The following is a 13,983-nucleotide window of genomic DNA, read 5'->3' as shown; positions in this document are numbered from 1 at the left end:
TGTTATCTGGTGTGCTCCCTGGGGCATTTGGTGGGCCGCTGTGAGATACAGGAAGCTGGACTAGATGGGCCTATGGCCTGATCCAGTGGGGCTGTTCTTATGTTCTTATGTTCTTAAGGTATAACAGATTGGATGATGATGGACAACATTTATATATATCCACTAGTCTTTCTTTATTTTCAAACTGTAAAACTGCTTGGCTAGCTGTTGTCACTTGAGAATTAGTATTGCGCATTGGCTAGAATACTGGAATTAGAGCAGCAATTTTCAATGACTTCTCATGGTACACTGACCTCTACGGTCTTCACCTCTTGTCATGTCACTTCCAGCTTCCAGAAGACTCTTCCAGAAGAGCAGCTCTCTTTCTAGGGCAACTGTCTATAGCAGTGATTTTCAACCACTGTGCCGTGGCACAATGACATTCTGTGAATGGTCCACAGGTATGCCATGGGAGTTTGGAGGAGCATGATTTATTAGTAGAGCTATTGGGGGTTATGAGCCCCTTGCCGGCAGCATGGTGTGCCTTGCTAATAGTCAAAAAAACTGGTCTTGTTCCTTGACAATTTTAGTGCCAAGTCAGTGTGCTGTGAGATGAAAAAGGTTGAAAATCGCTGGTCTATAGTAACAAATTGCCCGTCCTTAGACATTTGCCCTAGAACAGAGGTGCTGAATTTGGAAGAGTTTTCCAGTGATTTTCATCTGTTGTGCTCCAAACTCCCACTCCACACCTGTGGACCTTTGTGCCATGTGCCAATGTGCCAAACCAGTTGAAAGTCACTGATTTGCAGCAAGGAGCATCAAATTCTTCTGATTTCAAACTCCTGTTCAGCCCCACTGCTTTCAGAGAAACTTTGGCCAGTCACCATCTTTCAGACTCAACTGCAGAGTTGATATGAAGATAAATGTACAAGCAGAATAAAATTATTTTAAATCAAAAAGGGGGACAATATATGGACCCTTGGAGGAAGGGCAGGAAAAAATAGTAACAGTCATTCTGTCAAGGGAAGCTAGACTAATCTCTAGCAGTGAAGTCTCAGGGCTCAATCCTGTCCAACTTTCCAGTGCAGATGCAGCCATGCCAATGGGTTGCACACTGCATTTTGTGGTTGTGGAGCAGTCCTGGAGGCCTCCTCAAACTAAGGGAACATTTGTTCTCTTAACTGTGGACTGGATTGTGGCTGCATTGATGCTGGAAAATTGAATAGGATTGGGCCCTCAGTGCCTGCACCAAATTTATTTAGATTAACATGTCTTTTTTTCTGTCTGATATTGAAAGTGCTTACAGCCCAGGTTCAGAATACGACATCAGATGAAAATTAACTTGTTATACTACATTTTTTCCTCACTAGTCATAGGGGATATTTAAAATTAAATGAATATGTTCAGCATCCATTGAAGACAATGCAAGGGCTCTGCTTACAGATTTTTGGAAACAATGGCTGCAATCCTAACCACACTTTCCTGAGAGTAAACCCCATTGAACAAAATAGGACTTACTTCTGAGTAGACCTGGTTAGGATTGTGCCCAATAGGCCTTACATCCCTTTTGAGAAGCAATAACATGAAGATATGTTTTTAATGTTGATTATCTCTTTGAATATATCCACAGGGCCCTCTTTACATGTAACCAAAGAGCAAGGTTCTTGCTGCTTCCATGGCTGTTCACATGTTCAGAATCTGTGCAGAAATTTCCATCCACATATTTCCCCTTCCAGTGTATTTCAGTGGCATATACAACAAACAGGGTTATACTCAAAGTACAGTACTACTAGGTCCCATTGGATTCAGTAGGCAAGTACAAACTTCCATTTCTCCCATTGAAACCAATGTGACTTTGTGCTTACTTGTGGCTGGAAAACGTTCGGTAATAATGTTATAATAAGCAAAAACTGAATGACATAAACAGGTCCAGCTGAAGATAAGTGATACCCACGTTCTGTTCCCCCTTTTCGTCTGCGTGTACATCACTGCCATCTTCTTCTCAACCTATGACTTTTTTAGAACTGGCCCGGTGGGAGGATCTGGGAGATCACAGGATTCGCCCTGCCCAGACAGCTTTGAAGAGGCACCAGCAGAGAAGGGGTTAAGGAGGCAGTGGTGATTATGATCCTTCCTGCCTGAACTTGGAATAAGCACTGGCATCTGAGGAGGAGGTGGCAGCAATCACGATCCTTTTGCAGTGCTACTTCTTCAAAACAAGGCTGGTGGAGAGGATCTGTTTTCCCCATTAGCTTCCTTTGAAGAAATGAGATTAGGAGACAGTGAGGAGGAGGTAACCCTCTCATCCTTTCACTTAGGCCAGCAGTCCCCAACCTGGGGGTCACAGCCCCCCAGGTACCTTATTCAAAAAATCTTTTTCCTTTAAGGGGGGTGGGGTGGAGAACTGGTGGAGCCCTTAAGCAATGGTGCCCATCACTTTTGGGTTCTCCCTGCTACTGACTAAAGGGAGATAGCAAAGGGGTTTTAACTGGGCTTCTTAATTATTTGGTATTAATTAATTGTTGGGTATTTGTCAGTGATGGCGAAAGTGACGGGCACTGTCGCTTATGGGTCTTCCGTCTGGTCCCAACCCTGTCTTAAAGGGAAAGGAGGTTGGGAACCACTGACTTAGGCTGAAATTCTAAACGTACTTTCTTTCCTCCTTCAGCTCACAATTATTTGGATTTAATTCCTTGTAGTATATTATTTCATAATTAACCTACGTATGGTGCAGATAAAAAGTACAAAATATCATCTCAGCATCAGTGAGGTTAAATGCATGAGATAAGTTGAGATATGTACAACTGTACAAGAGAAAAAAAGGCATTTTCAATAGAAAACAAAGTACAGTACAAACCATTGCATTGCTTTTTCTCAGCTGAAATAACTGCAGCCATAAAGTGCTGCTAAATCCACAGTTTCCCTTGATAATATTTTCCATTGCTGAACTCTTCTCATGGAGAGAGCATTCCTTACATATCTGGCTCACACTTTTCTTTCCTTGTCACACTGAAGGATATCACAGAGCTAGAAAAGTAGCAGAAAAGGGAAACCAAAATAATCATGAAGATCCCTACAGAAAATCCTAAAACATTTGGGCCTTATTAGTTTTAGACAAAATTGCCAAGGAGGGAGGCATGATTAGGGAGATTTGCAAAAATAAGCATGGTATGGAGAATGTGGATAAAAAGCTCTTTTTTTCTTCCTCTTGCATCATACTAGTTTTTAGGGCAATCTAATGCAAGAAATGGGCACTAGAATCAAGACTGCATGAAGGAAGGATTGGTCATTCAAAACACAGTGTGTTCATGGAACTCTATGCCACATGGTGGCGGGCACTGATTTTGAAGGCTTGAGTAGATAAATTCATGGAGAGGTTGTCAATGGCAAAGACAACAAAATGGAATTGCCCAGCTTAGAGGTTATATGCCACTGAATACCAGCAGCTAATATATCTTTTTCGTTCAGCAATAGATAATGCATATTATGATTAATGTGACATTGCAGTTGAACAGTATAAATACTGTTAACTACAACAACAACAATATAAATTCAGGGCACAATCCTAACCAACTTTCCAGCACTGGCATAGCTGTACCAGTGGGGCATGTGCTGCATCCTGCAGTTGGGGGGCAGTCACGGAGGCCTCCTCAAGGTAAGGGAATGTTTGTTCCCTTACCTTGGAGTTGCATTGCCCTTACCTCGGTGCTGGAAAGTTGGTTAGGATTGCGCCCTAAATTATATGAACTGAGGTTCCACATTTAGTTTTTGGAACTGAGATTCTGGGAACTGAGATTCTAAAATTATAGTGAGCCCAGATAACTTTCACCAGGGTAGAGCAAGGAATGGATGGGGATTTAGGAGATTTACATATACCTCCCATTTCTGGTAATGGCTGGTTCTTGCATAAGCTAAGCAGGGGTACTAAATGTCTATTTACTATACCGAACGAAGCTTTGGAACTCAGGGGAGAGGGCACAGAAATGTGGCTGTGGAGCAGAAAAGCAATATGCGGGTGATCTCTCTTCTTTCTCATTCCTTCTCTGCCCCAATCACTTTTGTCACTTCTGTGACAAAAATGGCTGCTGGAGTTTGGTTAGGCCTTTATTCATCATTTCATCCTTCTTTGTTTTTCGTTTTCTTTTGGAACAAGAGATGTGTGATGGGTCATCTAGTTCTTTAATCCACTTTGAGTTATAGATCGGTTTCCAACCACAGCTGGCAAGACAGAGCTGAGTGCGTGCCTGTCACTGGGCTCTTGAGGGAGGGAGTGGGGCTATGAAGGAATACTGAATGGACCTGATGCATTATCTAGTCCAACCTTCAGCTTGAGGCTTCATGTTTTACTCTGGAAGAAAATAAGAGCAAAATGAAGAAGCATGAGGATTCATATTTCCTCATTCTGAGTCATGTGAAATTCTTGGAAAGACACATTAAAATGAAATATGAGAAAGAGGCAGAAGAACATCTTTAAAAACAAATATTTTTTAAAATAGCAACTGTGTGAGATTTATTAGTATTACATTGTGTAACTATTTCTTCCAAAGGCAACCCCCAAAAAACAAAACGTTTTCTTCTTTTTTGACTAAATATTAGAGAACCGCAGAATAGTCTGAAAATGTACAGTGTAAATTGGCACATAAACATATTGACTGCTTGCAGTTATGCAGCTGCTATTAAGGAACTTTCAGCCCAATCCTATCCACCCTTTTCTGAGAGTAAGCCCCACTGTCTCTAATGGGACACTTCTGAGTATTCATGCATAAGATGAGGCTGTTTGGCTGCAATCCTATCCACATTTATCTAGGAATAAATCCCACTGACTATAATGGGCCATTTTTCCAAGCAGACATGCCTAAGATTGAACTATCAATCTGCCAAAAGATAGGCATACCTAGATGTGATTGAAGTCAATAGGTCTTCAATATGTTCAGTTATGTATATAAGTTCTGTTGATTTCAATGGACCAAGGACTGATTCACACAGCTGGTAGCAATTGTGCTTTCCTGTCCAATTCTGTGGGTACATGCACCCCATTCTTGGGGCTCCCATATGCTTACTGATGATGTGATTATCATCCAGCTTGGCCTCATATGTCTTTACTTTATGTGCAGACATGCCTGATATTGGCAATTGCACCCCTGCTGTAAAGAAATAGTGTACTATTGGGTTTATTATGAAATCCATGATGCTGTATTTGCATGTAGCGTACACTGATCACAGGTATGACTGAATCACACTATACAGTGTTTCTCAAACTGTGGGTCGGGATCCACTAGGTGAGTCGCAAACCAATTTCAGGTGGGTCCCCATTCATTTCAATATTTTATTTTTAATATTTTAGATTTGATGCTACCGTGGTCTGTGACTGCATTTGAGGACATGTGACAGATCTGTACTTTGAACAGGCTACTACAGATATGCTTTTAACAATGATAATAAATGGGACTTACTCCTGGATAAGTGTGGGTAGGATTGCAGCCTAGGATTGTTAGAAATTTTCCTGTCACTTCCAGTCATGACATCACTTCCTGTGAGTCCTGACAGTTTCTCATTCTAAAAAGTGGGTCCCAGTGCTAAAAGTTTGAGAACCACTGCACTATAAGAGCAATGAATCATGATTTCATAGCCAAGTCATATCTTTACAGGCATAACAGTTGCCACCAGTGTGAACAAGATTCATATTCAACTGTCTTTGGGTTGTGACTATGGTTTCTTTAGTGGCCATGAAAACATGTTGTCTTTTGACCTGTGAGAAAGCTGATAAATACATGAAATAAATAGATGCTTACAAAATGCTTTAGAAATTTGCAGGGAACCCTGATTCTTCTCTTGCACTGGAGAGCCATATTAATGATTCCCTTAGAAATTTCAGAGGTATCCTACCCTTCAGCAAACTCTGTCCTGCTGCTGGTTACACATAGCTTATGGATATGCTTCCTTACATATATAGTAACTTCCTTTGGGACTTAAAACCAAATGGGAAATCTCTTTTGTTCATCTATGTATACACTCCTCCTGAACCAATTTGAGGGAATGTTTCTGGAGGATTATTCACTGAATTAGAGGTAAACCTACTATTGAAGTAGGAATGAAGTTAGTGGGATCCTCACAAATGCTTTAACATTGATGAGTTGTTACTGATACATAGATTAGAATGGAATGGGGGTAAGAAATTACAGCAGGTGGAGGATGCATCCAGGTGTCCTCTTTCCTCTCTGCTTCCTCTTTTTCCTCTTGCCATACCTCCTACAGAAGCCAACATTTTTTTAAATATGCAGTTGTCATTTGTATCACTGACTGAATATTTACAAAGAAAATGTAAAAATGTGGTGATAGTGGCAGGCACAAAGCACAGGTAACACGAAGCACAGCACTGGCATACCTGGGGTGGTTCAAGGGGGGCAAATGCCCCAGAACACCACATCTCCAGGGCCAGCATCTCTAGGCACCCTCTGCCACCATCCACCCCCCTACTGCATTCAGCCGCCATCTGGAAGCTTTCTGAAAGTCGGAGCAGCTGTGTGCAGTCTCCTCCAGCCCTGCGGAGGCCTTCTGAGGTTTCTGGAGGTCATTAAACATCATGATGAAAACCAAAAGCGACCTCTAAAGGCCCTCCAGAGGTCTTAGAAGGCCACTGGAGAAGTGGGGAGGCTGCCTTCAGACACCAAGGGGAGACCCCAAAGGGTAACCCCAAGGGGGGTGACTGGGGACAGCATTCTGTGATTCTGGTTTTGGACAGCAACTGAACTACAGTGGCAGGCTACAGTGGTAGGGAACAGTGGTAGGGAACCATGAGTATGGAAATAGCACTGCTATTAGTCTGACAGAAGCTTCCAAGTTCCTGCAATACAATTACAGTTACCGCAATACACTTATAGATACTCATGTGGCAAAGGGCATTTTCCATGGAATAAGTGCGTGTTAGGAAGCAATACTTAATGTGGTACATAAGTATAGTACTTATGTGGTACTTGCCGCAAAGAAAGTTCTGGATTGTAGTGAACGTGTGGTCGCAAATCCCATTTCGGCTGAAACTCATGGGCATGCCTCATGGATGTGACTCACAGATGTATTTTCCCAAGGAATAGCTGCGCATTTGGTTTGGCCTGAGACACAAAGCAACCACTACAAATTTTAAGTTGCTCAGTTTAAATGCTTTTCGTCCATCTAGAATGACATTTGGTTCATTACATACAGCCGGTTCTGTTATTAACCACTAATTACATGCATGTTGAAGTGAATGCAGCGAACAAAAAGAAAATGATGGGAAGCTAGTTATGTTTGTGCTTTTATGAAACGTTTCTGTGCAGTCTGTCATATTTAAGTGCAGTGGAGGGCTTAGAACTTTGTGTCCTGAAGTAAATCCATTCCAGGAAAGTGATAAGCTTCTCATTAGAGAAGCTACAAAGCGTATCTTCAAAAATAATTTGTTATGTACTGGCGCATGGGAAAGTTTGGGCTTACTATAGCATATATTCAAAAGTGAAGGGAAAATCTTTATTTTTGTTATTTTTCTTTTAATTTTCTTCCTATTTTAAAGGACACTGGACAGGGAAGGCAGTTTGTGATGTGCTCACACAGGGCCCAGTCCTATCCAATTTTCCAGTTCTGGTGCAGTGGGGTGCGTGCTGCATCCTGTAGTGGAGGGGCAGTCACTGGGGCCTTCTCAAGGAGTGGGAACATGTGTTCCTTTACCATGGGGTTGCATTGTGAGTACACCAGAGCTGGAAAGTTGGATAAGATTGGGCCCATAGTCATTTATGCTACCAATAAGAGTGAAATGACAGTAGTCTATATGGGCATGTTGCCCCTTAAGAGGAGAATGACCATATATTCAGATTGAGGATGCTCCCTGTCTTTGTTTCAGCCTGAGCATCACCTCTTCCACTGTCTCCTGCTTGCCTGCCTGATTGTTTAAAGCGGACTGGGCAAGGAAAGGAGAAAGAAGCAGTGGGGAGGGGAGCACTATGTCATGCCTTTCGTACTTTAAGTTCAGTTGTCTGCTGGTTCCTGCCCAGCTGCTTCTTCAAATACTGGGCGGATGGTGCATACAGAGAGCTCAGCATGCTCTAGCCATCCTATGCACTTGAGGGCATACAAGGTGAGAAGCAGCAGGTGGAGCAGCTAAAGGTAAAGGGAGTGTGGGAGGGGTTGCTCCGCCTCTGCTTTATTTTTGCTCACCTGCTCAAGACAGATCTCCTGAAAAGGAGCAGTCAGAGTAGAATTGCTCTGCCTCCTCCTTCCTCCAGTGCTGCCACCATAAATGCTGGGGAATGCAGATGTGTAGGGAGAAGAGGTGGATGCTGCTTTCCCAATCGTCCAACCCCTTCATTCCCTCTCAGTAAGTAACAAGAGGATCAAAGTGCAGGGTGAAGTGGCTGGTTGTGTCAGGGGTCAGAGAGCAACAGCTGGTGATGTGGGGTGCAGGGCACCCCTCATCAGTTCTCTGCCACCTTCAGGCCACTGTTCAAAGCAACTGCTTCAATCTGCCTCATGGCTGGGCTGGCTTGGGTATGCCAAAAGAGGCTGGGGGCCTCGATTCAGAATATTAATGTTTTGTTGTTTTTTTTCAATAGGAAGGCATTGCTTTGGATGCACTGAAAAAGCAGTTGTAAGATCTTTGCACCTGAGTTCAGAATTATGAGCATAATTGTTTTCAATTTTATTCTTTAATGTTACATTTACAGGCTAATCCTGACTTTCCCAGTGTTAATACAGCTACTCTAATGGGGTGTACAATACATTCTGCAAAGGAAAGACTTCTTTCATTTAGGGGAAATTTCATTCCTTTACCTTGTGGTAAGCCTCTGCTCTCCCCCCTGAGTATTCTCAGATCTGTGCCAGCTATTTTGCAGATGTAAGTCTGAGGAAAGTAAGGGAGAGAGAAGAGATGGGGATAGGATCCTGCACAAGGCACTGCTGGCAGGACCCACCCTTCCTTCTCCTGATCTGCCTCTTTCCATTCCCCCTCCCCACCCAGCCACCTCTCCATTCCTCCCCTCCGTGCCCTATTCTTTCCACTGTGTGTCTCCTACACTGATTAACCTGCACTCCTGGGAGTAGCTGGCCATGGTAGTGTGCTGCTGACACTGTTGGCATTTGCTGTGGCAGCTTTAAAACTGCTGCTGGCGTGGCATTGTACATGCTGCCGTATGGCCATTTGCAACAGTGGAACTTCTGTTCTGCTGAAGGCCTGGGGCCTGAAGTGCAAAAAGCAGCATATCAAATAAAAACTTAAATATAGCTGGAGTTGGTGGCATAGCTAGAGGGGGTGTAGGGAGCAAAGCACTAAATTTTGCAGAGAGCCTCACTGTGGCATGCAAGTAGCCCCTCCCCATCCCCTTCACAGCCATTGTGGGGGAGGGGGAGAAAAACTGAGGCAGTGGTTCCAAAGGAAAAAGAACATGTCTGATTCATCGTGCATCATTGCAGTACTGAAAGTGTTAATGATAGGGCATCTTTATGCTATAGTATTTTTAAGGTCAGAACTGAGAAACTTTTGACAACTCTTCACTAGAAATGGGATGAAAGGTGCAAAATAAATGCTTCTTGCTTCTAGGCTGATTGGCTCTTCTCAGTCTGAGATGCAAGCTGATTTTGACATCATGGAAATCCCTCTCCATGCTGGCAGTTTGATATGGACAGATGTCTTACTCTTGTGTGATCATTATCCTAAGTGTAGAGCATGGTGCCAAATGCTTCCTGTTGAATTCTGGGCACATTACATGCAGAAAGCAGTATAAAACAAATGAGTGGTTGCTGGTTCTTGGTAGATTGGGCTGCTTCTCTGAAAGCTGCATAATAATTCAGTCCCCGTCTCCCCCTCCCCATTCTACCCCTGTAATATTAGTGTCATAACAGTTCTCATGGAAATGATTGCTTAGCCCAGCTTGATGGGTTTACTCTGCAGTTAAAGTATACACAAGCTGCTCTTTAAGAAAATTACTGAAATATACATAGAATAAATATACCCATAAATGATTCAGATAACACTTAAAGAATCATTATAACACAGGAAAAAAAACCCACACGTAGGACCAGATGTTGTCCTGAAATAAATCATTCCAGAATGTAGCAAATAAAGTCAATTTCTCTGTTGTCCATTATACATTGTTCTGTAGTTGGCTAATTTAATGGTAACAGCAATATTTTGTATTTTGCTACACTGTTCTGAAATTGATGGAGTAGCTGTCTTTTCCAAGTTGACCACAAAACAGCAGCAGTTCGTGAATTTAGGCTGCAAAGCTATATTATCAACAACAACAAGATTTATATACTGCTTTTCAACAAAAAAGTTTACAAAGTGGTTTGCAGACCAAGAAAATATTTAAATTGCTACCTATCATAAAAGGGCTCAAAAATCTAAAACATATACTCTACCAGTGTTTCTCAAACTGTGGGTCAGGACCCACTAGGTGGGTTGTGGGCCAGTTTTAGGTGGCTCCCCACTCAATGTGCATTTTATTTTTAATAGCTTTGATAGTACCATGGTATGTGACTGAATCTGGGGAAATGTTACAGATTTGTACTTTTGGCTGTTGCCTGTTGGCGACTATGTATATGCTTTAACAATAACAGTCAGTGGGGCTTACTCCCAGGTAAATATGGATAGGTCTGCAGCCTTTGGAATGTTTGGGGAATTTTTTTTAAATAGATCAACAACTGCTTGGAAGGGTTAGGAGGGTTCTTGACTTAATTTATTGATTTGATTCTGTTGTATGGGAGGTGTTAAAATTGTCCTGCTTGATGATGTCATCAACCTGGAAATGACGTCACTTCTGGTGGATTCTGATAGAGTGTCACTCTAAAAAGTGAGTCCTGGTGCTAAAACGTTTGAGAATCACTGCTGTGTATTCTTACCTGGGAGTAAGCTCCATTGAACCAGTACGATTTACTTATAATAATAATAATAATAATAATAATAACAGGTATTTATATACCGCCTTTCTTGGTCTTTATTCAAGACTTTATTCAAGGCGGTTTACATAGGCAGGCTTTATTTAAATCCCTTATTAAATAGGGATTTTTACAATTTTTGAAAGAAGGTTCTTTCTTTCAAGAACCACCACATTCAGGTGTTTCATTCCGATCTGGCTTCACATTCTGGCCTCCATCCTCCCACGCTCAGAGCAGATGGAATAGCTCGGCTTCAGCTTGTCAGCTGCTTCAAGGTCGCACAGTGCCGGTGGCCTCGAACTGGCGACCTTGTGGATGTTATCTTCAGGCAGACGGAGGCTCTACCCTCTAGACCAGACCTCCTGCCCACTTCTACTTCTAAGTAGACACACATAGATTTGTGCTGCCAGAGCCAATGTTAAACTGTATTGTGTTAGCTTGCATGGCAACAAATTCCTTGTCAATAAAATTTAAACAGCCATGTCCCAAAAGGTCCATGTCCCAAAGTTATTTAAGGAAACCAAACAGGTGGTTACACATTGCCAACAGACATCTGAGGTTTGATTTTAATTTATGGGAAGTCAAAAGTCATGATATTGAATTTTGGATTCAATATTGGATGATTTTTTTCTTTCATGTTGGCCAACAATGACCTGCCTGGCACATTCTTCCACAGCCATTTGATGCAAGGGAGGGCACCAGGATGAGGTCTCTTGTTATCTGGTGTGCTCCCTGGGGCATTTGGTGGGCCGCTGTGAGATACAGGAAGCTGGACTAGATGGGCCTATGGCCTGATCCAGCGGGGCTGTTCTTATGTTCTTATGTTCTTATGACATCTGAATGTCCTGATATATGCACATATACCCCTATTTGGGGGAAGAACTTCTGCCTGAAGAAAGCCTTCTGAAAGAAACAGTTAAACACTTCTGGCTTCTGGATATTAACAAATAGCTCTATTAACTGATCCTGCACTGTAATTATGGTTTTCAGATGCCAGATACCTAGTAGTGACAAACATAACCACTGGATTTGGAAGGCAAAATGAAATTAAACTATTCTGTTTTATACGATGAAATGATTATAAAATATATATTTCTCCTCTGGGCAAAAGTCTTACCTTGTAATCTCTGTGCTGTATCACAGTGAGAGGGGCAGTTGCTGCAGAGCAGAGGCTGCTCGTATCAGGGCCGTTGTGATTTTATCAGGCCCAAGTGGGGAACTGTAGGCTTCATCTACCTTGACATTAGCCACATACCAATATTTTAGAAGCAAAGTGGGAGAAGTACCTACTTGAGCCTAGTTCAAGCAAGATTACTAAGGAAGCACCAAGTGCAATGACTGCACATAAGAATATGTGTCTTGGAGCAGATCGTGTACAGATTTCTAATCCAGCTTTCCATGTTGGTTTCCTTTGGATCTTCATGGCATATGTCACCCCTCATATCCAGATACTGACTGGACACAGGAGAATGAACATTCTGAGTCCCACAGATGCATAGCAGGGCAGCAGTTTGAGGGTACATATTACTGAATGGCTAGTTGCTGAACTAAAATGGATCCTTTGCTTTTATTTCAGTAAATGTGGCAAGGGGCTGCCAGAAAGCAATTCTGGATTAACTATCCAGTGGCAGTGTCTTTGTGAATGTTTTATTGTGCTGTTAAAAGACCTTTGAGGCAGGTGTTAGCAATATTTGCGGTATGAAAAATGAAAGTTTCACAGCCCAAATATATCAACTTATTTATAGAGGTGGGACAGTAGCAGAGGCCTCGGGTGACACACGGGGCATGCTGCCAGTAGCCATTTTTGAGCCACTACTGCAAAGTAGTGCACATTGCCATTGCAAGAAACCTCCTCTAGGGCAGGTAGGTCAGCGCAGGAGGCAGTTGGTGGGTGGGGAGAGGGAGTGATGGGGCATGTTTGGGTAGAGAGGGAGTGAATCTGGAGGCCAATACATATGCCAGATCTTATTCCCTCTTTCCTAAACCTCTCCATCCCTTTTCTCTCCTTGGACGTATGCCACCAAATGGCTGGCATATGTCTGAGGAAACCTATAGGTGGCCTGTAGGCTTATATGGAGGTAAGTAAAAATATTTCTTGCTTTCCACTTGCCTTCAGGTCACCTTCCCCACAATAGCATGCGGCATGTACCTTTCTGGTGCAGCTGCATGCTATAGCATCGTGGGGGATAGGATTGGGTTCTCAGTGTGGTTTTCTATTTTCATATGATTACCTGGTCCCTTCTAGACTCCTACAACCTCTCTCTTGCAGTAACCTCAGAAACTCCCTCAGTGTCTGAGGAGAGGGGATCTATCAGCTGGCTCTTATTGGTGGCCAGTGAGCAGCCCCTCTTACGTATCAAGAGTCAGTCAGGCCAAGATTAGACCCCATCAGTGGCAGGAGCACATAAGCGCAGGAGCACCATCTTTCTTTTATGCAAGGAGCCTTGGTTCCCCTGCAACTTTGCTAGTACAGTGTGGTCTGTTCTGTATTCTGTTTTTAAGCCAGCTCTGAAGCAATACTGAATCCCTAATTTGAATTTTCCCAAGCATAATGATGAAGGCAGTTCATTTATAATTTGGACTAGCCTCCCAGGAGTAGTCCAAATGGCCTCACCATTGTTTGGTATCTGATGCCTGTTTTATTACAATGGGTCTACTCTGGATACTGCTTTCAAATTAAGTCTATCTGCTGCTGTGCTTGACCTTTGAGTGCTTCTTTTACGTAATGATAGCAATGCTGTTTTATTGTTAGTTGACTATTTTTTACCTAAGTTACTTACCTTGGTTATAGTTTATAGAAAGATGGCAAATACTTAAACACCATTATGTCCTTTCTTGGAAGCATAAAAATCACATGGAGGTAACTGTATGTCCAACTTACATGTATTGTCAACAATACACCCAATTAATGTGGTTGCCAAGCCCAGTCTTGGGGACTATGCTGCAAGTTGTGTAGCTTTGGAGTACCAACACAGTATTACATTCTGTCCTGGGTGTGTCATTTGTCTACTCTTCTCTCCTTCTACTTTTGCCACAGAGGAGAGGGATGATTGGTAACATCTATCAATTATTGAAATGGTACTTCCTTTTGCATCACATCCTGAA

General features: G+C 42.5%; 1 long non-coding RNA gene across 1 annotated transcript in view; it reads left to right on the top strand.

The window, feature by feature from the left end:
• The window catches only part of LOC136643923 (uncharacterized), a 28,554-nt gene that overhangs the window by 10,999 nt on the left and 3,572 nt on the right, over positions 1–13,983 (top strand). The window contains exon 2 of the long non-coding RNA XR_010794070.1: positions 12,327–12,395. This is a non-coding gene — a long non-coding RNA (uncharacterized lncRNA). The remainder of the gene's footprint in view (positions 1–12,326; positions 12,396–13,983) is intronic.

The sequence above is a fragment of the Tiliqua scincoides genome, chromosome 3, assembly GCF_035046505.1.
Source record: "Tiliqua scincoides isolate rTilSci1 chromosome 3, rTilSci1.hap2, whole genome shotgun sequence".
NCBI lineage: Eukaryota > Metazoa > Chordata > Lepidosauria > Squamata > Scincidae > Tiliqua > Tiliqua scincoides.
The sequence above is the reverse complement of the archived record's forward strand: the minus strand, read 5'-3'. Positions and strand labels throughout refer to the sequence as shown.